This window comes from Lactuca serriola, chromosome 3 (genome assembly GCF_051521515.1).
Source record: "Lactuca serriola cultivar US96UC23 chromosome 3, Lser_US96UC23_V15, whole genome shotgun sequence".
NCBI classification, from domain to species: domain Eukaryota; kingdom Viridiplantae; phylum Streptophyta; class Magnoliopsida; order Asterales; family Asteraceae; genus Lactuca; species Lactuca serriola.
Genome location: NC_136410.1, coordinates 90,554,514 through 90,574,079, shown reverse-complemented (window position 1 = coordinate 90,574,079; position 19,566 = coordinate 90,554,514). Strand labels below are relative to the sequence as shown.

The 19,566-nt window shown below is 36.8% G+C and overlaps 1 pseudogene; it reads left to right on the top strand.

Moving 5' to 3' along the window:
* The first annotated feature begins 4,987 nt into the window (after window positions 1-4,987).
* LOC145095515 (isoleucine--tRNA ligase, chloroplastic/mitochondrial-like) lies at window positions 4,988-10,928 on the top strand (annotated as a pseudogene).
* The last annotated feature ends 8,638 nt before the right edge of the window (window positions 10,929-19,566 follow it).

Sequence of the window (19,566 nt, the reverse complement as noted above, 5' to 3'; positions counted from 1 at the left end):
GTGCTCGATCAGCCGAACTTCCACCGCAGACATCATAGAAGTCCCGACACATGCCGTAGGGAGGGCGTATGCCTTGTTGTTGGCTCCAATGATGTAGGTGACTTCCCCAGACGGGAGTGGGTCCTTGGAAGTTCCTCACATGGACAGGAGGTTGAATGGGTGGTGGATCGATCACTTCCGGCTCTGAGTCAGTACCGGAGTCATCACCCAATTCTATGGGTTCCTCATCCTCTTCGGGATCATCTTCGATCCATCCTCCGTTGCCTTGGTTGGGAAAGTAGGGGTCATTGGGGTGGTGAAATCCAGCCTTTTGACTGTACGAGAAATAGGGTCATAAGAATTGAATAAAGTTGGAACATGCAAAACATGTAAATTAGTTTAGATAGCAAATACTCCTACAGTATTTAAATTATTGTGTTTGATTCTAGTAACGGTTTGGTAAGTTTTTTTTTTAAATTTGTTGTCCACTGCAGACACCCCTCGGCACACGTTAGTCGGCTCTCGGACAAATATAGTTGATCAGGCTATATCCTTCCCAGTTCCAATTACGTGTCCCAAGGCATACCTGTACTGCACAACTTATTAATAATACTTCTAATATGGTACGATGTGAAACTGTTATTATTACTAAATGAATGCATGCTTACTTTACAAAAACTAAATAAATTTAATTTCAAAAGTATGACTCTTCTCAGAGTGTTTTTGCCCAGTTGAGTTTATAGTTGTATACCAAAAAAAATGGTTTTGATATACTTAATTCACTATAAACGATGCTCTGATACCAATCTGTCACACCCCCAAACCAGAACGGCGGAAACGTTCGGGGGCGGAGGACGTCATATTCAGTATCATAACAGTTCATAGAAAGGAAAGTACACACCACCATAATATAAATATATTTGAAAAGTTTACATGATTGTAGATGTTACATGTTTGCAAAAGAAATCAAATACAAAATGGTGATCCAAAATATGTTACTAACGCCAGCGCGTTAGTCTTCAGAAGTAGTTGCTACCTGGCTAGCGGTTTCCTGAGAATACAAGTTATTTCAAAGAAAAAGCATCAACATTTAAGTTGGTGACTTCATAAGTGGTGTTTTGAGAAGATGTATGCCATTCGAAAGTGTTTGTATGTTTTCCAGAAAAACCCTTATTTTCTTATAAAAGTATGAAATGCATATGAATGTTCGTGATGTAAATTGCAACTAATTGTACCGAGAAAATCCCTTATTTTCCTATTAGTTGTTTGGTTTGTATACAGGAAAAACCCTTATTTTCCTGACATAACTGGCAGTCTCTAAGACCGAAAATCACAAGCAAGCGACGTGCTTGTAAGTTGTGTCATAGTTTTACATAGTAAAGCTATACGAAGATCGCATTTATTAGATGAAGAATAGTTTTAATGACTACTCATTCATAAAAGCATAATACCATAATAATTGTATATCCAATGAGTTTTATAACCATACTAAACATAATATGCCTGTAGCGACGTTCTTCAGGCGTCGTAGCGTTATGACAACTGTCACCCCAAAAGACGGACTGTAGCTAACAGTCAGGGCGCGGGATCATGACTTCCCGTATAGATCTATACACATTTGACACGTTCTCCGAACGGGAGACTCTGGTTATAGACAGGACTTGCAGCATTATTTTCTAATAAAGAAAGTAACGTTTGAAGATATACACGACTCATGGATTCTCAACTAAGTCTGTATTAAAGTAGTAGTTTGTATGCAAAGTTTAACCTCTTTCACAATGTTTGACAAAGCATAAATCATAAGTTCTTTGAATGCATAAAATGACTTAGTAAAGAATGTTACCCTTGATATGATGTATTTGTATGTACACGTATAAATAAAACATATTTCTATTTATAAACATATTATATCCCAAAAGGGTAAAGCTGTGTTGTGAGGGGTTTTGCATCATAATAACTTCATAAGATAGTTAAAACAACAGTATGAAAAGTATAGCAAAAGATCGGTGTTTCACACGATTTTAGTCGTGTGTTTACTTGTATTCCCCCCCTTAAAAGTGTATAAAAGCATTTACAAAACATTTGAAAGTGTAGATTATAGGGGTATGAACTCACTTGATTGATTGGGGAAAACGAGAAGAAAATCGAGCAGAACTTCGGCTCATGAAAGTCGATTTTCCTCGGGAGTCTCGGGAATCTCGGAAATCTCGGGAGAGTAAAACCTTCCTTCGGAACTTGAGTGTGAAAACCGGGGCTTCGGGAGCTTAACCGCAGAGTTTCAGCACGAGAGAGGGAAGAATGGAGCACCTAAACCCGGCACCCCAAGAGTTCTATTTATAGGGTGTATTTTTGAGTGCCACGTCGTGGCTAGGGTTGGCCACGTCGTGGGGAGCAAGTTCTATCCCCTTCCGTTGATTGGACGCCCTCAGTCGCTTGCCGGGTCGCGGCCAAGCTGGGCCATGTCGTGGGGGCCTGACAGCCTCGGATTTTGGACCCCGAACTTGTAAAATCCATAACTTTCGCATACGAGCTCCGTTTTCGACGTTCTTTATATGCACGCATAGCTAAAAACATGATCTACAACTCTCGTTTAGACTTCATCGGCAAATTCTGACTTTATTTTTAATTATTTATTTTTAACGGGCCGGGACACGAAAAGTCCGTATAAAATCCATAACTTCTTCATCCGATGTCCGTTTTCGTCAGACTTTTCGCTGTTGCGCTACTAATGTTGAGAACTTCGATTCTCATTTAGGTTGTTTTGGTCAAAAGTATCTCGAGCTCTATTTCGAGTTTTTAGCTGTCTACTGATATACCCGAACCTTGGAAAAATCATAACTTCCTCATACGAAGTCAGATTTGGACGTTCTTTTTATGTACGCTCACGGTTTGATGTTATCTATAAGTTTTATTTAGATACTTAAGGCTAAAAACTATTGTATTGAAACTTCGCGTTTTTCGTTTAATCGGTGTTGCCGGTTTTGTCGGAAATCTTAGAATGGTCATAACTTCTTCGTCATAACTCGGATTTTAGTGTTCTTTATATATTTGGAAACCTTAAGACGATATCTACTACATAGTGTACTCCAATAAGAGCTTTTGAATAATTCATTTATCGATGATATTCCTATTACATTCCAAAGAGGTTACAAGACTCGATTTATAATGCCCGGAAATGATGGGTTGTTACAAAATTAAAAAAAAAAGTTATACATAAATCATTCATATGTTAAATTGTGAATTTAATATGTTAAGCTATGAATAAAATTTACATTATTTCAAAAGCAAACAAAAAATTATTAAATAATGACAACTTCTTGACAATTCATTCACAACTTAATACAAATCTGTAAATAAAGTCATGCATTAATAATTTAAATATTACATTCACAGTCTAATAAAACCATTTATTTCACTCATTTTGAATTTTATGCAAAATATTATTAAAACTAATGTATTCTTACATACTTATACAATACAAAAAATAAATATATTCAGAAGAAAATTAACAAAAAAATTTTATACATAAATCATTCATATTTTAAATTGTGAATTTAATATATTAAATCGTGAATAAAATTTACATTATTTCAAAAGCAAACAAAAAAAATTATAAAATAGTCACAGCTTAATGTCAATTCATTCACAAATTAATACAATCATTTCTTAACTTAATACACTAAATTCACAACTTAATATAGTCAATTCTTACTCTAAGAAGAAAATTCATAGTTTAATGCGGTCAATTCACAGTTTAAAACACAAAAATCACAGTTTAGTACACAAAAAGTATGCATCCACAACCATATTTTCAACTTAACACTCTTTATAAAGTCAATTCAAAGTTTATACAAAAAATTCATAGCTTAATACAAGTAACTTCATAGTTTCATACATATACTTCATAGCTTAATCTAGTCAATTTACAATTCAAACAGAAAATTCACAACTTAATGCAGTCAATTCGTAGTTTAAAAAGAAAATTCAAAGCTTAATGCAATCAATTCACAGTTTAAAATACAAAAATCACAACTTAGGACACTAAATTCACATTTTAATACACAAAAAGTAGTATTCACATCCATATTATCAACTTAAAATACTTATTACAATTAATATACAATTTGATATAGAAAATTCACAAACTAGTATAATAAATTCAAAGTTTAATTAAAAAAAATTATAAATTCACAACATAATTGGAGTTAAAACTAAGATTAACAAAACTATATGGCAAATGAGAGATTAAAACATTATATTCACACTTTAACAGAAAAAAGAAAAAACTATATCATAGAGATCTACAACAGATGCAAGTAGAAAAACAAGTTAGAAAACAAATACTTATGTATTCTCAGCTTAAAATTAAAATTGCTTATTGAAGAAATTTTAATTGAAAATAAAGTAAAAAAACAAGAATTGATGTATTGGGAAGAGGGTTTCACTTCTTTTTTCTTTACACTTTACGACCTTATCAAGGAAAAATTGAATTGATATTCTATATTTCATTTTTCTGGAGTGAGTTTTTTTGTACAGACTAAGAAGCAAAGTGGTTTCAGAGATGTGGAAAATGTCTCCGTTGCTTTTTTTTATTTGTTTTTAATTTTTTACAGATATCGTCTTATATTTTGCTAAAGTATGAATTCATAGCCTTATTTGGAAAAGTAAACAAATAAATAAGAGATTTAAACATTAAATTCACAACTTAATAGAAGAGAAAACAATCAAAGCAAAAGTCAATATACCTGATGCATATATTGTGGTGTTTTACTGGAGATCAGAGAGAGAGAGAGAGAGAGAGAGAGAGAGAGAGAGAGATGACGATGTTTTGCCGAAGCGACGGTGGCGGTTAGCAGTGCTCTATGATCTGGTCTGGCAATATCGTCAGAGCTCATAAATCTGGAGGTGTAAATCAAAGATCTAAAGTCGAGAAGTATTATTTGTCATTGGAGATCATAGATCTGGACCATACCACTTCAAACCTAAGAGCCTCGTTGATGAAAAAGTGATGTCGTCGGAGAAGGCAACGGAGGAGACAAATGGTGACGGTGGGCCTACGGTGGTTGGTTTTAGTTCCCCGGAGGCATCAGTCGTCGTTTTTAGTGGTGGTGATTTCTAGATCTAGATCTGCTTCGTGGTGGCGGTTTCGAGATCATGATCTGATACATATCCAGTGATATTTCTTGTACATCTGATGAAATCTGATGTAAATCAAGTCAGATCTGTTGCATATCTGGTGGTTCATCGGAGATTGGAGATAACAGTAGCATAAGTGAACGGAGGAGACTATAGCCAAAGTGAACAGAAGAGGTGGTGCTAGTGGTGGAAAGTCATTGGAGTAATGTTGTTTGTTGGTGGTAGGGTGGTAGTGGTTGGAGTCACCGGAGGAAGGAAGAAGGGAAATATGAAAAGTGTTTTTCAAGTATGGTGAAATGAAACATCTGATCAAACAATGTCCTTTTTCTTTCTAACAACTTATCAAAAATGAAAAAAAAATCAAATCAAATACGAAAATACATTAGTGATAACCTAAATATAAGTGATTCTTAGGTTCCTAATCTTTTTTGGTTCTCATTTGAACCTTTACTACTCTTTATTTCTCTCTCTCTCTCTCTCTCTCTCTCTATATATATATATATATATATATATATATATATATATATTGTTAATAAATTTAATATAATATCTATATTCTTACTAACTTTGGACATATATAAATATATACATATGTTGTATAGATAATTAACTCTAAGTGGGTGTGTGTTCTCCTCCATGATTTCAAAACGATATATTATACGCCCAAAATGAAGTATATGTGAATGAGATATCGATACTCAAAGGTGGGTATTTGAGAATAAATTTAGCAAAAGAGATGAATGTGGGAATGAGTCTCACATCGGTAGAAAGACCAAAGTCAACAGGGTTTATAAGCTTGAATGCATGAAAGGCTTACTAGCTTGTGTCTATGGTTTTACAATAATTCCTACCCGCGCGTAGGGGGGGGGTGCAAATCTTGGATTCCATAGACCAAAAACACCGAACTTGTGCATGGGCGCGACTTGAGGGCACGAATACAACTCCGAAAACTCGGGCTCGCGCTACCCGCGTTTTTGCTAAATTTGACATTTTTGGTCCTAATTTTTAATTCTGTAACGGATGCATTAATTATGTAATTAATGACATTTATTGACATTCAATGCACAATCAATTCCTTAATATTGAATTGATTTGTTTCGGTTACGTTTCAACTATAAAAGGAGACCTCTACCATCTCATTTGACACACGAATGAAAATACTCTTCTTCCTCCTCTTTCTCTATACACCTGCTTCCAAAGACTCTTTTTGGGCAAGTGGAAATATTTCACTACAAGAAAAAAACCCTTTTATGACGCGCAAACCACGACACTTATTGATTTATGTTACGTAAAAGAGAGTGACATTAAAAAAGTGTCATCTGTTAAAAAAATTTAAGGATTTAGGTCGCGCATTATTGCGTGCCCTTAAATTAGTGTCTCATGTAAAAAAATAAAAAAAACGGAGGGCACTTTATTTAAAACGGGCGTCCTCTGTGAATGTCGTTTTATATTTTTTTTAAGAAATGCATGTCTCCTCTCAGAGGGAAAATAAAATCCCCAAATTTTTTAAAACCCCGCCTTCTTCCCCTACATTCATTTCCATGTATCTCATATCTCCCCTCCCTCGTCTCCACCTCTCACCGACATCCACTGCCTCACAAAAATTTCACAAGCGAATGATTCCAGAGCCTGATAGCGATTGGGGGTTATTTTCACCTCCGCTCTACTTCTCATCATCCATCTACTTCTATCATAAAGCCAATGATTGAGTTTACTTCAACTAATTTTTTGGATTTGGAGTCCGACGAGGCTAGCATCGCAAAAATTTTGATCGCATCTTAGAGAAGGAAGCATTTTCTATTTTACATCTTATCTTTTCTATCGTACCACCACCTAGCCTCCGATCTCTCACCGCCAAGGGTCTCTGACCATCTTCTAGTGCTTGAAGGAACCTTCTCCATATTACACTAAAAATTGTTTTCCCCCTCTCCTAAATCTCGTTCACTTTCACCTTTACAGTATAACATTGTTAGTCAATAACCCCCACCCCTTTGGTCCGATTTCTAGGGCTCAGATCAACATCTCCGCTACCATTTCATTGATGGTGCGATTTTGCCCCTGATTTGGTCATTGAACGCCATTTCAACATTGAGGTAAGCAGATCATAACTTCGGTTGGATACAAAAAAGTTATGTGAATTGACATCTGGTGAGGATAGTCTCCGGCTAAGATCACTAGTTGACCTCACAAGCCGTGCACTTGCCCACATGATAAAAGGAAAATCTCCTGAAGAAATGCGTCACACTTTTCATCTCCCTGATGATCTTACAGAGGTAACACAAATAAATTATTTATTTATTTATTATTGCCAATCACACATTCCTTGAGCAAATTGTTTATTGCAAGAAGAAAATTTGGAACCTTTAAGAATCTGGACCAACGATCCACATATCGGTCTCTTAAATTGGTTATATGCAAGAAAGAGAAAAGAATTAAAAATCAGAGAAAAGCAAAGGTAGGCAGCTCATAATTTCTTTTATCATTATATATGTTATCATCCATCTCTTAAATTGCAATCACACATTCTGTCATCACCGCCAAGGGTCTCTGACCATGTTGTAACATGTTGTAGTAATTAGTAATTTAGTATGATATCACCTTACAACTAAAATTTCTTTTATCATATATACCCTTTGCAGATTCTAAAGGTATATACCTGATTACATTTTTTTAAAGAGCTTTTAGGGTTGTTTGGCTGGATAGGAATGGAATGGAGTGAACATGGTAATTGAGTAAGAAAGATACCAAATAAGTTGTAACAAAAAATTTTATTTTGTTATTTGGTAAAAAAATAAAACTGTAATGTATGTACTATGTAAAGTATTGAAATTTTGAAAAAATAATGTTTCATTATAAACTAATCTTTCATTCCTTTCCATGATGGAATGAAAGTTAACAAAATGGAAAGAATCGGTGTCTTATTCCATTCCATCAGGCAAAACAAAGTCTCATTACAATGGAGTAATCGATTCCATTCCTTCCTTCCCTGATTCCCTGATGCCAAACACTACCTTACTAACTATCCATGTATTCCATTGTTTAGGAACAAAGCAAGGAGATGGAAAATACAAGCACACTGTTGATCTTCCTAAAACAACTTTTGGTATGAGAGCAAATTCTTCAGTAAGCGAACCTAAAATCCAGAAATTATGGGATGAAAATCAGGTTTTCAAGAAAGTTTCTGAAAAGAATAATGGGGTCAGTTTTGGAAATTATTCAAGTTCATTTTTAAATTTTTCTTATTCTGTTCTCTCTGATATATTTTTTTCTTGCTTTTAATAGGGAACTTTTGTTCTTCATGATGGTCCTCCATATGCTAATGGTGATTTACACATGGGACTTGCATTAAACAAGATCATAAAGGATATTATTAACTGATATAAGGTATGATTTGATGTGGTTGTCTTCACTTATTGAAGGATAGAAGTGGAATTGTTTCTATCTTCCATGATTTTTGTGCTATATCCAAATCCTTTTATAGTGATAATGCAAAAGGCTATCCTAGAAAATGATTTTAGTCAAGTTTTATGTGTGAAAATGTGCTTTATAGTATAAATACTATGCAAGTATGCATATGATGAATGTGTATGAGTGTATCTAAACTTCTATTATTTATTTATTTATTTATTTTTTTGACAACTTCTTCAAAACTGTAAAGTGCATTACATTCCTGGATGGGATTGCCATTGTCTACCCATTGAGTTGAAAGGTAAATGATAGTTTGTTGCTTCTTCTTCCATTAAATAATCTTTTAACTTAAGTCATATTTATATATCTTCTGTTTTTCTTTATGTTAATATGATAATTTGGTCATTTACTGAAAAAGAAGAGCAAGGATGAATAGTTAAATCCATTAACCATGGAATCTGAAGGATTCCAACATAATGGTAATGGAATTCCATCCATTTGGCAACCCTGGAATGGAATCTCGAATTCCAATTCCATCAGATTAATGCAATTCAATAATAAAACTGAATAATCTTTTAAAGCTTATATTAATTAAGACTTAAGAGTAATTTTCTGTTGAACTATCTTAGTATTGCAGTCATTGGATCAAGATGCCAGAAACGGATTGACACCAATAAAATTAAGAGCAAAATCAGCTAAATTTGCTAAAGCAACAGTCAAGGCACAAATGGCATCATTCAAGGTCAATTTATTATAATTCTTTATTAGTATTATTAAGAAAAAAAAGATAACATTAAACATATATAATATATAATATATGTCTACAGAGATTTGGAGTATGGGCAGATTGGGATCATCCTTATCTCACTCTTGATCCCGAATATGAAGCTGCTCAGGTACTGATGCCAAATTATTATTATTATTATTATTATTATTATTATTATTATTATTATTATTATTTTTATTATTATTATTTTTATTATTTAATTGTTTTGTTTTTTCTAGATTGAAGTGTTTGGGCAAATGGTTTTCAAAAGGTACATATACAGATGGAGAAAGCCAGTGCACTGGAGTCCTTCATCACGCACTGCTCTTGCAGAGGCTGAATTAGAGGTAAACAGATAAGATTATAATTAAAAATAAATAAATAAATAAGTTTTTAGTTAATTTCAAGAAAACAAAATTATAATTTAATTTATATCATGAAATATTTACTAAAAATAGGATACATATATAGAGTGTCTTATTTTCCTTGGAAGTTTCTTGCAGTATCATGAAGTCCATGTTTCAAAGAGCATGTATGCAATTTTCAAATTACTAACTACTCCAACTAAAGATGGATTACTTGATGAATTTCCCAAATTGTCCCTTGCAATTTGGACCACAACTCCTTGGACTATTCCTGCAAATGCTGGTATGTGTCCACCTTCATAATTCATATATCATGTATCATGTGAGTTTTTCTTTTTCTTTTTCTTTCTTTCCTTAAACAACTTTTATGTAATCAGTTGTTTATCTGTAACAGTGTAATTTTTCTTCTTTCTTTTTTTAGCTGTTGCAGTGAATTCCAAGCTCCAGTATGCCATTGTTGAAGTGCAATCACCTTCACCTGATGTTACTTCATCTTTTGAAGATGGAAAGAAGAGAATTGGTAGTGTTTTGAAAGGCTCTAAGATACCATTTTTCATTGTTGCACTTGACCTTTTGTCAACACTGGAATCCAAATGGAATGTGAAACTTGCTGTTAAGAAAACAGTTTTCGGTTTAGATCTTGAAAATTGCAGGTATACTTAGGTAGGAATGGAATCATTCATTCCGATTCCATCCAACCAACAAGTCTCATAGTTTCATGTTTTTATCAAGACTTACTTTTTTTTTTTTCTGAAATTACTTATTTTGAACAGATATGCACATCCAATAAATGGGGAAGAATGTCCAGTTGTGATTGGAGGAGATTACATCACAACAGAATCAGGAACAGGACTTGTCCATACTGCCCCTGGACATGGACAAGATGATTATATAACAGGATTAAAATACAATTTGCCAATAATATCCCCAGTAGACGATGAAGGAAAATTCACTGAAGAAGCTGGAATCTTTAAAGGGCTTGATGTGTTAGGAGATGGGAATGCTGCTGTAATTGATCACTTGGGTCAACTTTCATCAATTATCATGGTGGAACCTTACATTAAGTTAGTTATAAAGACACCATTGAAATGGTTTGATATAAAATTTACTTAAATGCCCTTGTTTTCTTGATATTAGAGCATAAGTATCCTTATGATTGGAGGACAAAAAAGCCTACGATTTTTAGGGCAACTGCACAATGGTTTGCATCTGTTGAAGGATTCAGAGAGGCTGCTATGGATGCCATTAGTCAAGTAGTATGGACTCCATCTTAGGTACTAAAATGGTTCCAGTTCTTTCTGACGTTTTACATTTTCAGTCCAAAATCCAACACTTTTTCAAAATTAGTCCTTATTTCAAGGTTTCATATCAGTTTTAGTCCCTAGAACCTTAAATACCAAAACTAAAAAAATGTTTAATCCATAAGATAATATATAACACTAAATTACTAAAATGGTTCCAGTTCTTTCTGATTTTTACATTTTTAGTCGTAAATCCAACGCTTTTTCAAAATTGGTCCTTATATCAAGGTATCATATCAATCTTGGTCCCTAGAACCTTGAAATACCAAAACTAAAAAAGGTTCGGTACATAAGATAATAATATATAGACTAAAATAAATTACTAAAATGGTTCAACGTCTTTCTGATTTTTACATTTTTAGTCCAAAATCGAACGCTTTTTTTCAAAACTGGTCCTTATTTCAAGGTATCATATCAATTTTGGTCTCTAGAACCTTGAAATACCAAAACTGAAAAAGGTTTGGTACATTACTAGTTTGTTAAAAGTTGAAGTTTTATTCAAATATATAAAAAAAATTATGATAGTTTCTGGACTCCAAAAGTATCTTTTGATTAGGATTGAAATGCTTCAAAGTTTTTTGCATAATTCTATTTTGCTTAGTGGGTGTGTTTGTTTTATAGGTTTGGGCTGTTACAGGGGGTAGTGATGGGATTGCAAATACCAACTCGGTTTGAGTTCTATTTTGCATCCATCTCTGATTTGAGTTCACCTCTTCAACGACTGAAGAATCCATCTCTTCATTTTAATCCATCGCAGCTCCCTGTGACACACTTACCAACTCGGTTCACCTCTTTGCTTGGTAAATATATATTTGCATCTTTGTTTTTTCTATTTGTTAGTATTGATCATCTATTTTTATTGTGTTTCTTTTTTGAATCGGTTGTAAGTTACCCTGTCTGAGTACATATAAATAGAAGGAAGATGTCCCAATGTGGATGCCATCCAGGTGTTTGTTGAAAGTCCCAAGTGAAATTTGTTGTTATTTTAGACATCGTATAGTAGCTAAGTTCAATGGAAAATCTATTTTATTGAGTAAGTTTTATGAGTTTTTTGATGAAAGGTTTAGATTTTGTTGATGTCCTAGCTAAACTAATTATGTTCTCTTTCTCCTTCTCCATTTACAGAATCAATGATGGGTTTGGGGAAAACCCTGTGAAACAGCCATTTGAATGTGATGATTAGGTTCGGTTGTGATGGAGACAGGTTGGTTTTCTGACATTGCATGGAGCAAATTTTGGAGTAGCGAAATGTAAGAACAATCAGATTCAAAGCAATCCAAAACCGAATATAACTGGTTGTCCATGGTGAGTGAGCCCAGTTATTGAGATCAGTGGAACCCTAAACTAATGGGCTACGTATGAAGTGTTTAATCTATTTACAACTAAATAGAGTAAAGTCAAATGCTTTGACCACAGAAAATGGTGGAAGTGTTGGCTTATCATCTATAACTGAAGTTGATGTTAAGTCAGTAGAAACAATGGCAAGAGGAACTACTTACAAGTAAGCCTTTCTTATAGATTTTTACCATTAATTTTTAAGAATAGCAGCTTACTTCTAACTAAAATTTGCATTTCTTTTATCATTAATCATTTTTTTTTGTTAGGGATGGGCCTTTATTGATGGTTGCATGTGGTAGAGATACTATATCAATTGCTAGCTATGTAAAAAGATTAGCATCTGAAAATGTATTTGCTGTTCAGGTGAGTCAACTCGAATCCTTTCTCCTCACATTAATCAGTCAAATAAACTTTTTTATGAAAATCTCTTTTTAATTTAATATTTTTAAGATTTGATAATTGGGTTTCAGATTCAACATCCAGGAAAACAAGTGAGTAGGTTTGACTTGGTGTACAATTGACTATTTGTTTGATCTGCCTCGACTCTTGAGTAAGTTCTGAATGGGTAAATGATGTCTGTCTATACATAAAGTCTTTCTTTTATGGTCCAAATGACTTGTGAGTAAATGACCATTGTACCCTTCTATTTAGAAACAAGGTAGAATAACAAGTGATTGTTTATTTGATCTGTCTAGGGTAAGTTCTGAATGGGTAAATGATGTATGTCTGTAGTATGTGCTGTATACAGAAAGTCTTTCTTTTTTGGTCTGAATGAATTAAACAGAGTTGTATGATTATTTGTTAGTTTTATAGGAATGTATAACCCATGTTAGCAATGTATTATTTTTGTTTAACATTTGAATGATTCTTTGTATGACATTACAATTTGTGTAATTTATTTTATTTTTTGAGTATGAAATTTTATTTTATATTATGCAATCGATTGTATTTTTTGTATATGGTATTTTATTTCTATTATGAGAAATTAAATGCAAATTTAATTTAAAAATTAATAAATATATAAATTTTTTTTAAAACATTTAAATTTACGATACGCAAAATTGTGTGTCATCTTCATTTGTGACATGGCCTTTCTTGACAGGGGCTTTCTTGATACGCATTGCGTGTCATTAACACGCGCATCGTAAGGTTACGACACGCGAATGCGTGTCATCTTCCTTTATGACAGGGCCTTCCTTGATACGCATTGCATGTCGTAAACGCGCGTCGTAATTGCGCGTCGTAAATGAGCGTCGTAAATGCGCCTCGTCTATAGACGACGCGCAAAAGCGCGTCGTCTCTCTTTATGACAGGGCCTTCCTTGAAACGCATTTGCGCGTCGTCTGATCCTTTTACGACGCGCAATGAGCGTCGTAAAAGGCCTTTTTGCTAGTAGTGTTTGGAAGTACACATACTGTTAAGGTTGTTGTACCCTGGGAACAGACGGTGAATCCTTTTAAGGGAATCGAGTCCAACTCGAGCCTCAACCACCTCTTTTGATACTAATCTTTTCCTTACAACAATCTTGAAAGAATGAAAAACAAAGTCCTTACACTAACAGTCTTAAACATATTTCTTCTTTGATCTAAACCTTTTGTGTTTCTGCACTTTTATTCTAATTTTTTTTTGTATCGTTTTTCCCCGTTTATTTATTAAATCAATAAATAAAATAATGAGCGAATAATAACCCTAAAATCGATAATTATATAGCAAGGTGTTGACCTCGAGGAGCTAATCGTTATAATTTTAGAGATTTGGGGATTAAAATGTAAGTTTCGAATTTATTTTGTAAGTAATTGAGAAGGCAGGGACCGCTTGTTATATTATTGAGATTTATTATGAAAATATTTATGAGGACAGGGGCTTCGTGGTAATTATTTGGATTTAATTTAAAAGGAAATGAGGTGGAAGGGCTGATTATGGCCTAATTAAGATATATGGGACTGTTTTGTAACTTTCAGACTTAATGTGTAAAGGAATTTAAGGGGCAGGGTTCAAATGGTAATTTATGGGGTTGCTTTGAAAGAATAAGGGTAGGGAGGGGCTGTTATGGTCCTTATGGCAAACTAAGTAATTGGAGGCGGGTATTTAGGGTCCCGTAGCCCTAACCCTAGCGCAAACAATGGCAGCTGCCATCTTCTTCTACTTCACTCCATGTTACCGTTGCAGCCTCCATCGCTCTCCTTCTTCACCACCGACGATGCTACTGTTGTAGTTACCGGAGCGAGCCACTGATACCGTCGCTGCTTCATTGAGAACCGCCGCCATAATCTCCTCTGCCACCTCCGGTGAAGTCATGAACGGATGGAGAAGCCCCACCAAGAATGAAGGCGGAGCTGTGGCCGGCGGACGCGAGTCGTGTGCAGTTTGGATGCTCTCGGTGAGACTATCTCTCATCTCCTTCTTACATTTTCTAGTTGTTGGGGCCTTAACTGCCGTTGCTCACCAATCAGTGGAGTTTTGGCGATATCCTGCCACCTTGTGGGTGGCTAAATGCGTATCTGTTGCCTTAAAGGTCCGTTTAGGGAGCTAACCGGGCTGTATGTGCGTTACTTGCTCGCAGGAATCAGGAGAACCGCTGCCACCACCGTGAGGTGGTGGCTATCGCCGCAAAATCCGCCGCCTGCCGCCAGTCCTTCCACTTTCCGGCATCGCTGCTATCGTGAACAGCTGCTGTTGTCGCCGTGAGCCACCGGATGCGTGACTGGAGTTGTTTTGTGACCATATAGCGGGTGTGTGTGCATGTATTTCTGTTAGTGCGTGTTTAGTCTAGCTGGAAATCGAAAGGAAGCCACCGGCACCACCGTGAGGTGGTGGCTGCCGCCATGAACCACCGTGTGTGCGTGTGTGTCTTAGTGTATGTGTGTGTGTTTATTAGCGGGTGTGAATTATCGAGTTGTACATTGTAATGGTGCCCAAAAAAATAAAAAAAGAAACCCTAACCACCACCGGCCGCCGTGTCGGGTGGCGGTGTGCTTGCCTCATTGATTTTGATTCGTGTAGGGTGCTTGAAACCCTAATGGGCCCAATGAGACTTAATGGGCTTAATAAACCCTTATGGGCTTAATGATATTCAAGTGGACCTAGTAGACACAATAAAGCCCTAATTGACCTAAAATCCCAACAAATTGATAAGCGGGCTAGTAATTAGGGTTTGGAAAACCCTAATGCTAATAAAACCCTAATTTTGAGAGTTATCGGGACACACGAGTATTAATTAATAATTTGAAATATTAAATAAGAATTATTGGTGGAAACTAATCTAAGCAATATTGGACTTAATGGATTAAGTCCTTAATGGGTTAAGTAGGAAACTTAACCCTAATCATCATTTTATGTGAAACCCTAATTTCACTTGGGTTTATTGTTGGGCCTTGATGATTGGGTTATTGAATGGACTATCCAAGATCAAGCAAATGATCTAGAGTAATTTAATGGGCCTAGGGTAAGGCCCATGTAAGGGGATTGGGCCTAATTTGCAAAATTGGGCCATAGATGGGCCATATTTTGGGCCTTAATGATTATATGATGTTGGACCTTAGAATGAGGCCATGTATAGGCCTAGGCCCAATTTGGAAAATTGGGCCATGTGTTGGGCTTTGATTCCTAATTGACTTTGGGCCTACGGATTGGGCCTTGGGCTTGAATAAGCCAAGCGAGTAATTACCCAAAGAATGTACTTATGGTTATGCTTTGGGACCCAATTATTAATTGGGTGTTATTTTGGTGTTGACAGTTCGGGAATCTGTCAGCCAGCAACTGGGGTCGAGTCTGCGGGACTTCAGCAAGTGTGGGATTGTGTCTTCGGGACTTCAGCAGTGTGAGGTGAGTTACCTTCCAGTAGCGGTGGGTCTACGGCCACAATGCCGGCCCACCAGTAGGAGTTATATGTTAGATGATTGTCTTTGTGATATCATCTAGGTTTGCTACTACCTAATATGTTATATGTTGGCATGATATGTATATATGATAATAGTAGAGTTCGGTTGTTAGGACCGAAGGGTAGGTCAGACACCCCAGATAAGTCTGACAGTATGTGGTGATATGTTTATACGCTGGCATGATATGTTATATGTGATAGTGGTAGTAGGAGGGGAGTAGTCCCCAAGTTCGGTCGTTAGGACCGAAGGGTAGATCGGACACCCCAGATATGTCTGATAAGATGATATGTTATGATATATGTGATAGTAGCAGTAGGGGTGAGATAGTCCCCGAGGATCGGTTGTTAGGACCGATGGGTAGTCACCCCAAAACGGCTTGACACGGGTAGGTCGGCACCCCAGAATGGCCGTACCGGGTAGGTCGGGCACCCCAGAATTGCCCGACAGTATGTATGATATGTGATTGTATGGTATGTAGTATGATGTGGGAACTTACTAAGCTTCGTGCTTACGGTTTTCAGTTTTGGTTTCAGGTACTTCGTGTTTAAAGGAAAGGAGCCGGCTTGATCGCAACGCATCACACTATGGTTTTCTGCACATGAGATCTTTGGGATTACACTCTGATTTTGTTTTATGATAATATGTTTGATTATTTCTACTTTGGTTTGACATGACATAATATTACAGATGTTTTATTACACTGTTGGTTTTAAAATGACGTAATTAAAAATGAAATTTTTGGCCTGTATTTTTTGGATGTTACAAGTTGGTATCAGAGCCTTGGTTTGAGGGATTCAGATATACTCTCGGGTGTGTCTGAACTCAAACTAAGGTCTTGGTATGAAAATTTTCAAAAGTAAAACCATTTTATAAAAAGTAGTTTGAAAAGAATCTGAAAAGAGAAAAGAACTTTGAGAAGAACAAAGTGTGTGATGCGTGCAATCAGCCAAGCTCAAGTAAGTTTTCCCCAAGATACCCATACATGTTATGGTATGATATGATATGGTTATGAGAATTGCATGCTAGATTAGGGCTAAGGATCTAGGAGGATGCCTTATATGCCTATTGTATGTGCTTGTAGACTTGCATGCTAGTACCGATCAGTCAGTAATAGGATAGCCTGTTTAGGTTATGCCTAATTGTATGAGCCTTTGAATTGCATGTACAGATTCCTGATTAGAGGATAGAATGATTTGATTAGAATATGATGGTTAGATTTTCCATTGTCTGAATGCTGCTTGCTTTGTGCTTTGTGGAACTCTTAGTAATGTGAGTTAGCTATTAAGTGAATATGCTAAGTCACATGTGGCACAGGCTGGATAATCTTAGAGTGATAGATTTGACCCTATTACGCAGATCTCGTTTAAGTCTAACCGTTATAGGGATGAGTCTGTTACTTGAAGGATTATTTGATCTCTGTTGCATGTGGCTATATTCGTAAGGTAGCTAGTTGACATTACTGGGAATCTTTCAGCAGCTGAGAACTGGGTGAGTTTGGGAACCTAGAGAGGCCTAGGATATATTTCAGTGAGTTGGTAGTGAGGCTCAGTTAGACTTGGGTGTACCAGTTTTAGGAAGCGACTTGGAGAATTCGGGAGGATTGCTGAGGAAAGTATGGATAGGTGTGGAAGGTAGTATTGGGCCCGTACTACTGAAAACACAGGATCAATACTCGAATCAGTGAGAGTCTCGGAGAATCTAAGAAGCTTCAGTGAAGAGTTCGTGACCCAGTTTGGGGATAGAGGATGTTCCAGTTGTTGCAGCTTAGCCATTGGCGAGCGAGCTAGTGAGCGTGACAGGGTGTCAGACCCTGAAGGATATGATTTCCAAGAGTTGCAGATGTGGGATCGATTTAGGAGCACCCTGGAAAGAGAGGTGCGTGCCAGGCGCGTATAGGAGAGGGTCCCGGGAAGAGACCCATGACTTCTGATCATCGGGTGAAAGGCCAGCAGGGCCTGAGTTAGTGCAGCACGTACGAGAAAGTACATGAGAGAGTTTTTCACTCCAAGGGTTTAGGCTGCTACAGCGTAGCAGGATTGGTCATGTCAGCAGAAGGGGGGTCAGTATTCCTCCAGATGTTGCGGGAATGTCATCTTCTATGATATTAGGTGGATGCTTGGAATACGTACCGCTCGGGAATTGTGAGCAAGTTTGGATAAGTCATACCTAGGGTCGGTTTTTCTGCTAGTATTTGGGTTACCAAGGATCATATATTCCATTCAGCATGCCGAAAGGTCCTTGATGAATCCAAATAGGGACGCATCTTATGGAGTGGGTTCCGCGCGTACCGTTGTCATTTCGGATCCTTGTCGGGATCTATGCAGGAGTATTATTTAGAGGATACTCGATCAGGGTTGGAGTGAGTGTTCTCCAGTGAAGTCAGCGTTCATGGGGTTCTATCATTGTTCAACTATGTTCGATAATTGCCTATGGATGAACTTTGGAGTTCAAGGCACTACCGTTGATAGGACAGAGCCGGTGACATGAAAAGGGTAGTATCAGTCGCGGGTGTTAGATGCATAAGTGGTTGGTCATCACATGTTCAAGAGAATTGTATTTTCGCATGGGCAGTGTTCAGTTAGAGTTTAGTAGTGCTGCAAGATTGGAAGTGAGGGCGAGGATTCGTCAGCCAGAGTGAGAATTAAGGCCTCCAGTTGTCAGCATGGGAGGTAGATTAAGGTGTCAGATTGGACCAGATTTCAAGAGTAATCATCAAGATTCCCGAGGACGGGAGATCTCTAGGTTTAATCGGAGATTAAGCGTTAGCATTGGCAGGCACCGGTTGTCATCAGTGGGATATTAGAAAGCGAGAAGGATTGGAAATCCTTGAATTCTCATGTAATGTGAAGACTTAGTCGAGTCTAAGTGGGGAAGAGGCTTTTTATAAAGTTCTCCAACTGAGTTTTGGTTGCGCAAGGTCCAATCTCTTGGCCACCTTGTCAACCAGAAGGGTATTCTAGTTGATTCGGCCAAGATAGAGGTCGTGATGCAGTGGGAGATTCTGAGGTCTCCATCTGATATTCGGAATTCCCTGGGTATAGCGGTTTATTTCCGGAGATTTATGCAGGGCTTCTTCGAGATTGTGGTTCCTTTGACCCGACTGGCCAAGAAATCAGTGGCCTTTCGTAGGGGGCCTGGGCAGCAGGAAGCCTTCGAGGCTCTCAGACAGCGGTTGTACGAGGCACCGATTCTCACCCTGCCAGAGGGTGTAGATGATTTTGTGGTTTATGGTGACGCTTTGATCACGAGCATGGGTACAGTACTGATACAATGGGTTCACGTGATAACAGGTTTCAGGAACCAGATTTGAGTTCCGGTTAGCACTCAAGTTCAGTTCTGTGTTAGGTCGAGTGCGTGTTCGACCCAATATGGAAAGTGTTGTACGACTACGG